Raw genomic sequence first — 10,000 nt, 5'->3', positions numbered from 1 at the left:
GCGGGAGCAACTCACTTTCCCAGGCCGGGAAGCAACACCCGAGGCCCGCAAAAGGCGGCCGAATATTTTCTCATCGGACTTCCATATTTTGGGGGTTGGATTCTCTCCCGCATTCCAGCCCCCTGGCCACGGGTCGCTCATTCACTTTCAGCCCGGGCCTTGCCAATTTGGTTAATCAGTTAGCCATGCACCAGACTCGGCCTCGCCTTTTTCATTTATGGTTAATGATGTGCCCAGGCTGGGACTTAGTCTCTCCAGCAGCCAAAACTTTTCACTGGTTAATGAGGTGCCCAGCCCGGCACTTAGTCTCTCTCCCCAGCAAGCTTACTTGGTCGGCCGACATTTGGATCCATTTTCGGGGCTTAATCGGGTCGAATACGGTCCCTTACGCAAGGGGAGCCGAAGCCCCGGCCTCTGCCAGGCGTCAGGCTGCCGTTTTTTAAGCCCGACCAAAAACCCGAAAATTGGTTAAAAATGGAAATAAATTTCCACCCAAAAAGGGTTAAAAGTCGGTTGGACGGCAGCCCTGGTCGGTCTCTGCAGACCTGGAGGCCCTAGACAGTAATCTGGAAAACAGACAAAGTCTCGAGAAACCACCTCCTACCATTCTCCAGGTACCCCGCCAATCCCCCCTGCCAGAAATGACAAGTGTCAAATCAGCGGGACGGATTTGACTTTTGTGACCGACCGCTGGAACTTTTTTCGGCTACAGGCAGTCAAATTTTTCTCCTTCCGGACTTCCAGTACAACTTTGAACGGCCATATCTCCGCACTCCCGCGTCGGAGCCAAGCCGTTTTTACACCGTTAGACGCGGCTTCCCGTGCCCGTTCGAATGCCGCCCTGCTCGGCGGAAAAGGAGAATTTTTTTATTTTTCGGCCGATTTCGGGAAAAAAAATTCCCGCTCTGAACTCGGATTTTTCGGCTTTAATCGTTTCGTATACGGTCCCTTACGCAAGGGAGCCGAAGCCCCGGCCTCTGCCGGGCGTCAGGCTGCCGTTTTTAAGCCCGACCAAAAACCCGAAAATTGGTTAAAAATGGAAATAAATTTCCACCCAAAAAGGGTTAAAAGTCGGTTGGACGGCAGCCCGGGTCGGTCTCTGCAGACCTGGAGGCCCTAGACAGTAATCTGGAAAACAGATAAAGTCTCGAAAAACCACCTCCTACCATTCTCCAGGTACCCCGCCAATCCCCCCTGCCAGAAATGACAAGTGTCAAATCAGCGGGACGGATTTGACTTTTGTGACCGACCGCTGGAACTTTTTTCGGCTACAGGCAGTCAAATTTTTCTCCTTCCGGACTTCCAGTACAACTTTGAACGGCCATATCTCCGCACTCCCGCGTCGGAGCCAAGCCGTTTTTACACCGTTAGACGCGGCTTCCCGTGCCCGTTCGAATGCCACCCTGCTCGGCGGAAAAGGAGACATTTTTTTTTTCCGGCCGTTTTCGGGAAAAAATTTTCCCGCTCTGAACTCCGATTTTACGCCTTTAATCGATTCGGAGACGGTCGCTTACGCAAGGGAGGCGAAGCCCGGGCCTCTGCCGGGCGTCAGCCTGCCGTATGTAAGCCCGTCCGAAGCATGAGTTCCCACTTTTGGTTATCCAGTTGTCAATTTTAAAATTTCAGTTACTCAGTTGCCTGCTTGGTTAATCATTTGTCGCTCTGACATTTGGTTAACCAGTTGTCGATGTTCGAAATTCAGTTAATGAGTTGCCTCTTTGAAATTTCAGTTAATGAGTTGGCCCTTTGGTTACTCATTTGTCCCTGTGTCTTTTGGTTAACCAGTTGTCGATGTTCGAAATTCAGTTAATGAGTTGCCTCCTTGGTTACTCATTTGTCGCTCTGGCTTTTGGTTAACCAGTTGTCGATGTTCAAAATTACAGTTAATGAGTTGCCTCTTTGAAATTTCAGTTAATGAGTTGGCCCTTTGGTTACTCATTTGTCCCTGTGTCTTTTGGTTAACCAGTTGTCGATGTTCGAAATTCAGTTAATGAGTTGCCTCCTTGGTTAATCATTTGTCGCTCTGACTCTTGGTTAACCAGTTGTCGATGTTCAAAATTTCAGTTAATGAGCTGCTCTTATGTTCTATGATTTCCTACCTTGACAACTCATTAACCAGTGTTTCAAACAATGCACCAGGCCATTTGACGACCCCAACTCGGTTCCACAAGCGGGAAAGCAGCACCCCAAGGCCCGGTAAGGGGGCCGAATACATTCCCATCGTGAATTCCGTCCCAAATGTGAATGACAAGTTTTCAGTTAATCAGTTGCCTGCTTGGTTACTCATTTGTCGCTCTGACATTTGGTTAACCAGTTGTCGATGTTCAAATTTCAGTTAATGAGTAGCCTCTTTGAAATTTCAGTTAATGAGTTGGCCCTTTGGTTACTCATTTGTCCCTGTGTCTTTTGGTTACCCAGTTGTCGATGTTCGAAATTCAGTTAATGAGTTGCCTCCTTGGTTAATCATTTGTCGCTCTGACTCTTGGTTAACCAGTTGTCGATGTTCGAAATTCAGTTAATGAGTTGCCTCCTTGGTTAATCATTTGTCGCTCTGGCTTTTGGTTTACCAGTTGTCGATGTTCAAAATTTCAGTTAATGAGTTGCCTCTTTGAAATTTCAGTTAATGAGTTGGCCCTTTGGTTACTCATTTGTCCCTGTGTCTTTTGGTTAACCAGTTGTCGATGTTCGAAATTCAGTTAGTGAGTTGCCTCCTTGGTTAATCATTTGTCGCTCTGGCTTTTGGTTAACCAGTTGTCGATGTTCAAAATTTCAGTTAATGAGTTGCCTCTTTGAAATTTCAGTTAATGAGTTGGCCCTTTGGTTACTCATTTGTCCCTGTGTCTTTTGGTTAACCAGTTGTCGATGTTCGAAATTCAGTTAATGAGTTGCCTCCTTGGTTAATCATTTGTCGCTCTGGCTTTTGGTTAACCAGTTGTCGATGTTCAAAATTTCAGTTAATGAGCTGCTCTTATGTTCTATGATTTCCGACCTTGACAACTCATTAACCAGTGTTTCAAACAATGCACCAGGCCATTTGACGACCCCAACTCGGTTCCACAAGCGGGAAAGCAGCACCCCAAGGCCCGGTAAGGGGGCCGAATACATTCCCATCGTGAATTCCGTCCCAAATGTGAATGACAAGTTTTCAGTTAATCAGTTGCCTGCTTGGTTACTCATTTGTCGCTCTGACATTTGGTTAACCAGTTGTCGATGTTCAAAATTTCAGTTAATGAGTTGCCTCTTTGAAATTTCAGTTAATGAGTTGGCCCTTTGGTTACTCATTTGTCCCTGTGTCTTTTGGTTACCCAGTTGTCGATGTTCGAAATTCAGTTAATGAGTTGCCTCCTTGGTTAATCATTTGTCGCCCTGACTCTTGGTTAACCAGTTGTCGATGTTCGAAATTCAGTTAATGAGTTGCCTCCTTGGTTAATCATTTGTCGCTCTGACATTTGGTTAACCAGTTGTCGATGTTCGAAATTCAGTTAATGAGTTGCCTCCTTGGTTAATCATTTGTCGCTCTGGCTTTTGGTTAACCAGTTGTCGATGTTCAAAATTTCAGTTATTGAGTTGCCTCTTTGAAATTTCAGTTAATGAGTTGGCCCTTTGGTGACTCATTTGTCCCTGTGTCTTTTGGTTAACCAGTTGTCGATGTTCGAAATTCAGTTAATGAGTTGCCTCCTTGGTTAATCATTTGTCGCTCTGGCTTTTGGTTAACCAGTTGTCGATGTTCAAAATTTCAGTTAATGAGCTGCTCTTATGTTCTATGATTTCCGACCTTGACAACTCATTAACCAGTGTTTCAAACAATGCACCAGGCCATTTGACGACCCCAACTCGGTTCCACAAGCGGGAAAGCAGCACCCCAAGGCCCGGTAAGGGGGCCGAATACATTCCCATCGTGAATTCCGTCCCAAATGTGAAAGACAAGTTTTCAGTTAATCAGTTGCCTGCTTGGTTACTCATTTGTCGCTCTGACATTTGGTTAACCAGTTGTCGATGTTCAAATTTCAGTTAATGAGTAGCCTCTTTGAAATTTCAGTTAATGAGTTGGCCCTTTGGTTACTCATTTGTCCCTGTGTCTTTTGGTTACCCAGTTGTCGATGTTCGAAATTCAGTTTATGAGTTGCCTCCTTGGTTACTCATTTGTCGCTCTGGCTTTTGGTTAACCAGTTGTCGATGTTCAAAATTTCAGTTAATGAGTTGCCTCTTTGAAATTTCAGTTAATGAGTTGGCCCTTTGGTGACTCATTTGTCCCTGTGTCTTTTGGTTAACCAGTTGTCGATGTTCGAAATTCAGTTAATGAGTTGCCTCCTTGGTTAATCATTTGTCGCTCTGGCTTTTGGTTAACCAGTTGTCGATGTTCAAAATTTCAGTTAATGAGCTGCTCTTATGTTCTATGATTTCCGACCTTGACAACTCATTAACCAGTGTTTCAAACAATGCACCAGGCCATTTGACGACCCCAACTCGGTTCCACAAGCGGGAAAGCAGCACCCCAAGGCCCGGTAAGGGGGCCGAATACATTCCCATCGTGAATTCCGTCCCAAATGTGAAAGACAAGTTTTCAGTTAATCAGTTGCCTGCTTGGTTACTCATTTGTCGCTCTGACATTTGGTTAACCAGTTGTCGATGTTCAAATTTCAGTTAATGAGTAGCCTCTTTGAAATTTCAGTTAATGAGTTGGCCCTTTGGTTACTCATTTGTCCCTGTGTCTTTTGGTTACCCAGTTGTCGATGTTCGAAATTCAGTTTATGAGTTGCCTCCTTGGTTAATCATTTGTCGCTCTGGCTTTTGGTTAACCAGTTGTCGATGTTCAAAATTTCAGTTAATGAGTTGCCTCTTTGAAATTTCAGTTAATGAGTTGGCCCTTTGGTTACTCATTTGTCCCTGTGTCTTTTGGTTAACCAGTTGTCGATGTTCGAAATTCAGTTAATGAGTTGCCTCCTTGGTTAATCATTTGTCGCTCTGGCTTTTGGTTAACCAGTTGTCGATGTTCAAAATTTCAGTTAATGAGCTGCTCTTATGTTCTATGATTTCCTACCTTGACAACTCAGTAACCAGTGTTTCAAACAATGCACCAGGCCATTTGACGACCCCAACTCGGTTCCACAAGCGGGAAAGCAGCACCCCAAGGCCCGGTAAGGGGGCCGAATACATTCCCATCGTGAATTCCGTCCCAAATGTGAAAGACAAGTTTTCAGTTAATCAGTTGCCTGCTTGGTTACTCATTTGTCGCTCTGACATTTGGTTAACCAGTTGTCGATGTTCAAATTTCAGTTAATGAGTAGCCTCTTTGAAATTTCAGTTAATGAGTTGGCCCTTTGGTTACTCATTTGTCCCTGTGTCTTTTGGTTACCCAGTTGTCGATGTTCGAAATTCAGTTTATGAGTTGCCTCCTTGGTTAATCATTTGTCGCTCTGGCTTTTGGTTAACCAGTTGTCGATGTTCAAAATTTCAGTTAATGAGTTGCCTCTTTGAAATTTCAGTTAATGAGTTGGCCCTTTGGTTACTCATTTGTCCCTGTGTCTTTTGGTTATCCAGTTGTCGATGTTCGAAATTCAGTTAATGAGTTGCCTCCTTGGTTAATCATTTGTCGCTCTGGCTTTTGGTTAACCAGTTGTCGATGTTCAAAATTTCAGTTAATGAGTTGCCTCTTTGAAATTTCAGTTAATGAGTTGGCCCTTTGGTTACTCATTTGTCCCTGTGTCTTTTGGTTAACCAGTTGTCGATGTTCGAAATTCAGTTAATGAGTTGCCTCCTTGGTTAATCATTTGTCGCTCTGACATTTGGTTAACCAGTTGTCGATGTTCGAAATTCAGTTAATGAGTTGCCTCCTTGGTTAATCATTTGTCGCTCTGGCTTTTGGTTAACCAGTTGTCGATGTTCAAAATTTCAGTTAATGAGTTGCCTCTTTGAAATTTCAGTTAATGAGTTGGCCCTTTGGTTACTCATTTGTCCCTGTGTCTTTTGGTTAACCAGTTGTCGATGTTCGAAATTCAGTTACTGAGTTGCCTCCTTGGTTAATCATTTGTCGCTCTGGCTTTTGGTTAACCAGTTGTCGATGTTCAAAATTTCAGTTAATGAGCTGCTCTTATGTTCTATGATTTCCGACCTTGACAACTCATTAACCAGTGTTTCAAACAATGCACCAGGCCATTTGACGACCCCAACTCGGTTCCACAAGCGGGAAAGCAGCACCCCAAGGCCCGGTAAGGGGGCCGAATACATTCCCATCGTGAATTCCGTCCCAAATGTGAATGACAAGTTTTCAGTTAATCAGTTGCCTCCTTGGTTAATCATTTGTCGCTCTGACATTTGGTTATCCAGTTGTCGATGTTCAAAATTTCAGTTAATGAGTTGCCTCTTTGAAATTTCAGTTAATGAGTTGGCCCTTTGGTTACTCATTTGTCCCTGTGTCTTTTGGTTACCCAGTTGTCGATGTTCGAAATTCAGTTAATGAGTTGCCTCCTTGGTTAATCATTTGTCGCCCTGACTCTTGGTTAACCAGTTGTCGATGTTCGAAATTCAGTTATTGAGTTGCCTCCTTGGTTAATCATTTGTCGCTCTGACATTTGGTTAACCAGTTGTCGATGTTCGAAATTCAGTTAATGAGTTGCCTCCTTGGTTAATCATTTGTCGCTCTGGCTTTTGGTTAACCAGTTGTCGATGTTCAAAATTTCAGTTAATGAGTTGCCTCTTTGAAATTTCAGTTAATGAGTTGGCCCTTTGGTTAATCATTTGTCGCTCTGGCTTTTGGTTAACCAGTTGTCGATGTTCAAAATTTCAGTTAATGAGCTGCTCTTATGTTCTATGATTTCCGACCTTGACAACTCATTAACCAGTGTTTCAAACAATGCACCAGGCCATTTGACGACCCCAACTCGGTTCCACAAGCGGGAAAGCAGCACCCCCAAGCCCCGGTAAGGCGGCCGAATACATTCCCATCGTGAATTCCGTCCCAAATGTGAATGACAAGTTTTCAGTTAATCATTTGCCACCTTGGTTCATCATTTGCCACTCTGACTTTTGGTTTCCCAGTTGTCAGTTTTCACATTTCAGTTACTGAGTTGACTTTGTCTTTCTCACTCTGTGTATCTCTATCTTCTCTCTGTCTCTCTCAGTGTATGCGAGTGTCTGTGTGTGTTCCACTGCCGCCCGGCCAACCGGGTCCAAAGGCCCGCCACGTTACACACGAAAAACCCCGGTCTCGCTTCGGAGCGACGGGCACCCGGCTTCTCGGTGTCGGACCGACTCCGTTCAGATACCGCTGGATGCCCCTTGCCCCTGGCTTGCTCTGGCAGCCGGCGCGTGCAGGCCGCCCCCTGCCCCGCCGTCTCAGTGGTCGGAAAGCGGTCTCCAGCCAACGGCTGTACCTCGGCCGCGGAAAGAGGCAGCTACACAAGCGAGGCACTGCTCTGTGCGGCCCCGCCACCCCGTTCAGCTGCCGTTGTCCCCGACCGGATCGGACTTTCCTTCCCGAAGTTATCCCCGATAAGCTGCCGCTGACCGACGGCCCGTCAGCCGCTGCGGGACGGCGACACTTTCCCGAACTCGCCCGGGGCCACTTCGGCAATATAGTGTGCGCCGGAGCCGGGGCTTTCCAACGAGCCATCCCCGAACGAAATCGGACACGGGAGTCGGGAGCGACAGGCGTTCGACTGGTGCCGGGCAACCGGGTCCAAACGCCCGCCTTGTTAAACACACGTACACCCCAGGCTCGATTCGGAGCGACGGGCACCCGGCTTCCCGGTGTCGGACCGACTCCGTTCAGATACCGTTGGATGCCCCTTGCCCCTGGCTTGCTCTGGCAGCCGGCGCGTGCAGGCCGCCCCCCGCCCCGCCGTCTCAGTGGTCGGAAAGTGGTCTCCAGCCAACGGCTGTACCTCGGCCGGGGAAAGGGGCAGCTACACAAGCCAGGCACTGGTCTGTGCGGGCCCGCCACCCCGTTCGGCTGCCGTTGATCCGGACCGGATCGGACTTTCCCTCCCGAAGTTATGCCCGATAAGCTGCCGCTCACCGGCGGCCCGTCAGCCGCTGCGGGATGGCGACACTTTGCCGAACTTGCCGGGGTCCAGGCCGATAATATAGTGTGCGCCAGCGCCGGGGCTTTCCAACGAGCCCTCCCTGACCGAAATCGGACACGGGAGTCCAGAGCGATAGGCGTTCGACTGCCGGCCGGCCAAACACAGGCAATCCCCCGCCGTTGCGGACCCGCTCCAGGACAACCGGGTCCAAACGCCCGCCTCGTTACACGCACGAAAACACCGGGCTCGATTCGGAGCGACGGGCACCCGGCTTCCCGGTGTCGGACCGACTCCGTTCCGGTACCCTTGGATGCCCCTTGCCCCTGGCTTGCTAGGACAGCCGGCGCGTCAAGGTGGGCCCCCGCGGCTCCGGCTCAGCAGTCGGAAAGCGGTCTCCAGCCAACGGCTGTACCTCGGCCGGGGAAAGGGGCAGCTACACAAGCCCGCTACTGGTCTGTGCGGCCCCGCCACCCCGTTCAGTGGAAGTTGACCCCGACCGGATCGGACTTTCCTTCCCGAAGTTATCCCCGATAAGCTGCCGCTGACCGACGGGGCGGCAGCCGGTACGGGACTGCGACACTTTCCCGAACTTGCCGGGGTCCAGGCCGATAATATAGTGTGCGCCAGCGCCGGGGCTTTCCAATGAGCCCTCCCTGACCGAAATCGGACACGGGAGTCCGGAGCCAAAGGCGTTCGACTGCCGGCCGGCCAAACTCAGGCAACCTCCCGCCGTTGCGGACCCGCTCCCGGACAACCGGGTCCAAACGCCCGCCCTGTTACACGCACGAAAACACCGGGCTCGATTCGGAGCGACGGGCACCCGGCTTCCCGGTGTCGGACCGACTCCGTTCCGGTACCACTGGATGCCCCTTGCCCCTGGCTTGCTAGGACAGCCGGCGCGTCAAGGTGGGCCCCCGCGGCTCCGGCTCAGCAGTCGGAAAGCGGTCTCCAGCCAACGGCTGTACCTCGGCCGGGCCAAGCGGCAGCTGCACAAGCCCGCTACTGGTCTGTGCGGCCCCCCCACACCCCGTTCAGTAGCAGTTCACCCCAACCGGATCGGACTTTCCGTCCCGAAGTTATCCCCGATAAGCTGCCGCTGACCGACGGGGCGGCAGCCGCTACGGGACTGCGACACTTTCCCGAACTTGCCGGGGTCCAGGCCGATAATATAGTGTGCGCCAGCGCCGGGGCTTTCCAACGAGCCCTCCCTGACCGAAATCGGACACGGGAGTCCGGAGCCAAAGGCGTTCGACTGCCGGCCGGCCAAACACAGGCAACCTCCCGCCGTTGCGGACCCGCTCCCGGACAACCGGGTCCAAACGCCCGCCCTGTTACACGCACGAAAACACCGGGCTCGATTCGGAGCGACGGGCACCCGGCTTCCCGGTGTCGGACCGACTCCGTTCCGGTACCACTGGATGCCCCTTGCCCCTGGCTTGCTAGTACAGCCGGCGCGTCAAGGTGGGCCCCCGCGGCTCCGGCTCAGCAGTCGGAAAGCGGTCTCCAGCCAACGGCTGTACCTCGGCCGGGCCAAGCGGCAGCTGCACAAGCCCGCTACTGGTCTGTGCGGCCCCCCCACCCCGTTCAGTCGCAGTTCACCCCAACCGGATCGGACTTTCCGTCCCGAAGTTATCCCCGATAAGCTGCCGCTGACCGACGGGGCGGCAGCCGCTACGGGACTGCGACACTTTCCCGAACTTGCCGGGGTCCAGGCCGATAATATAGTGTGCGCCAGCGCCGGGGCTTTCCAACGAGCCCTCCCTGACCGAAATCGGACACGGGAGTCCGGAGCGAAAGGCGTTCGACTGCCGGCCGGCCAAACCCAGGCAATCTCCCGCCGTTGCGGACCCGCTCCCGGACAACCGGGTCCAAACGCCCGCCCTGTTACACGCACGAAAACCCCGGGCTCGATTCGGAGCGACGGGCACCCGACTTCCCGGTGTCGGACCGACTCCCTTCTGGTACCACTGGATGCC

This window comes from Somniosus microcephalus, unplaced genomic scaffold (genome assembly GCF_052327205.1).
Source record: "Somniosus microcephalus isolate GS21.2 unplaced genomic scaffold, FLI_Smic_1.0 scaffold1320, whole genome shotgun sequence".
Taxonomy (NCBI): Eukaryota; Metazoa; Chordata; class Chondrichthyes; order Squaliformes; family Somniosidae; genus Somniosus; species Somniosus microcephalus.
This window is presented reverse-complemented; position numbering follows the sequence as displayed.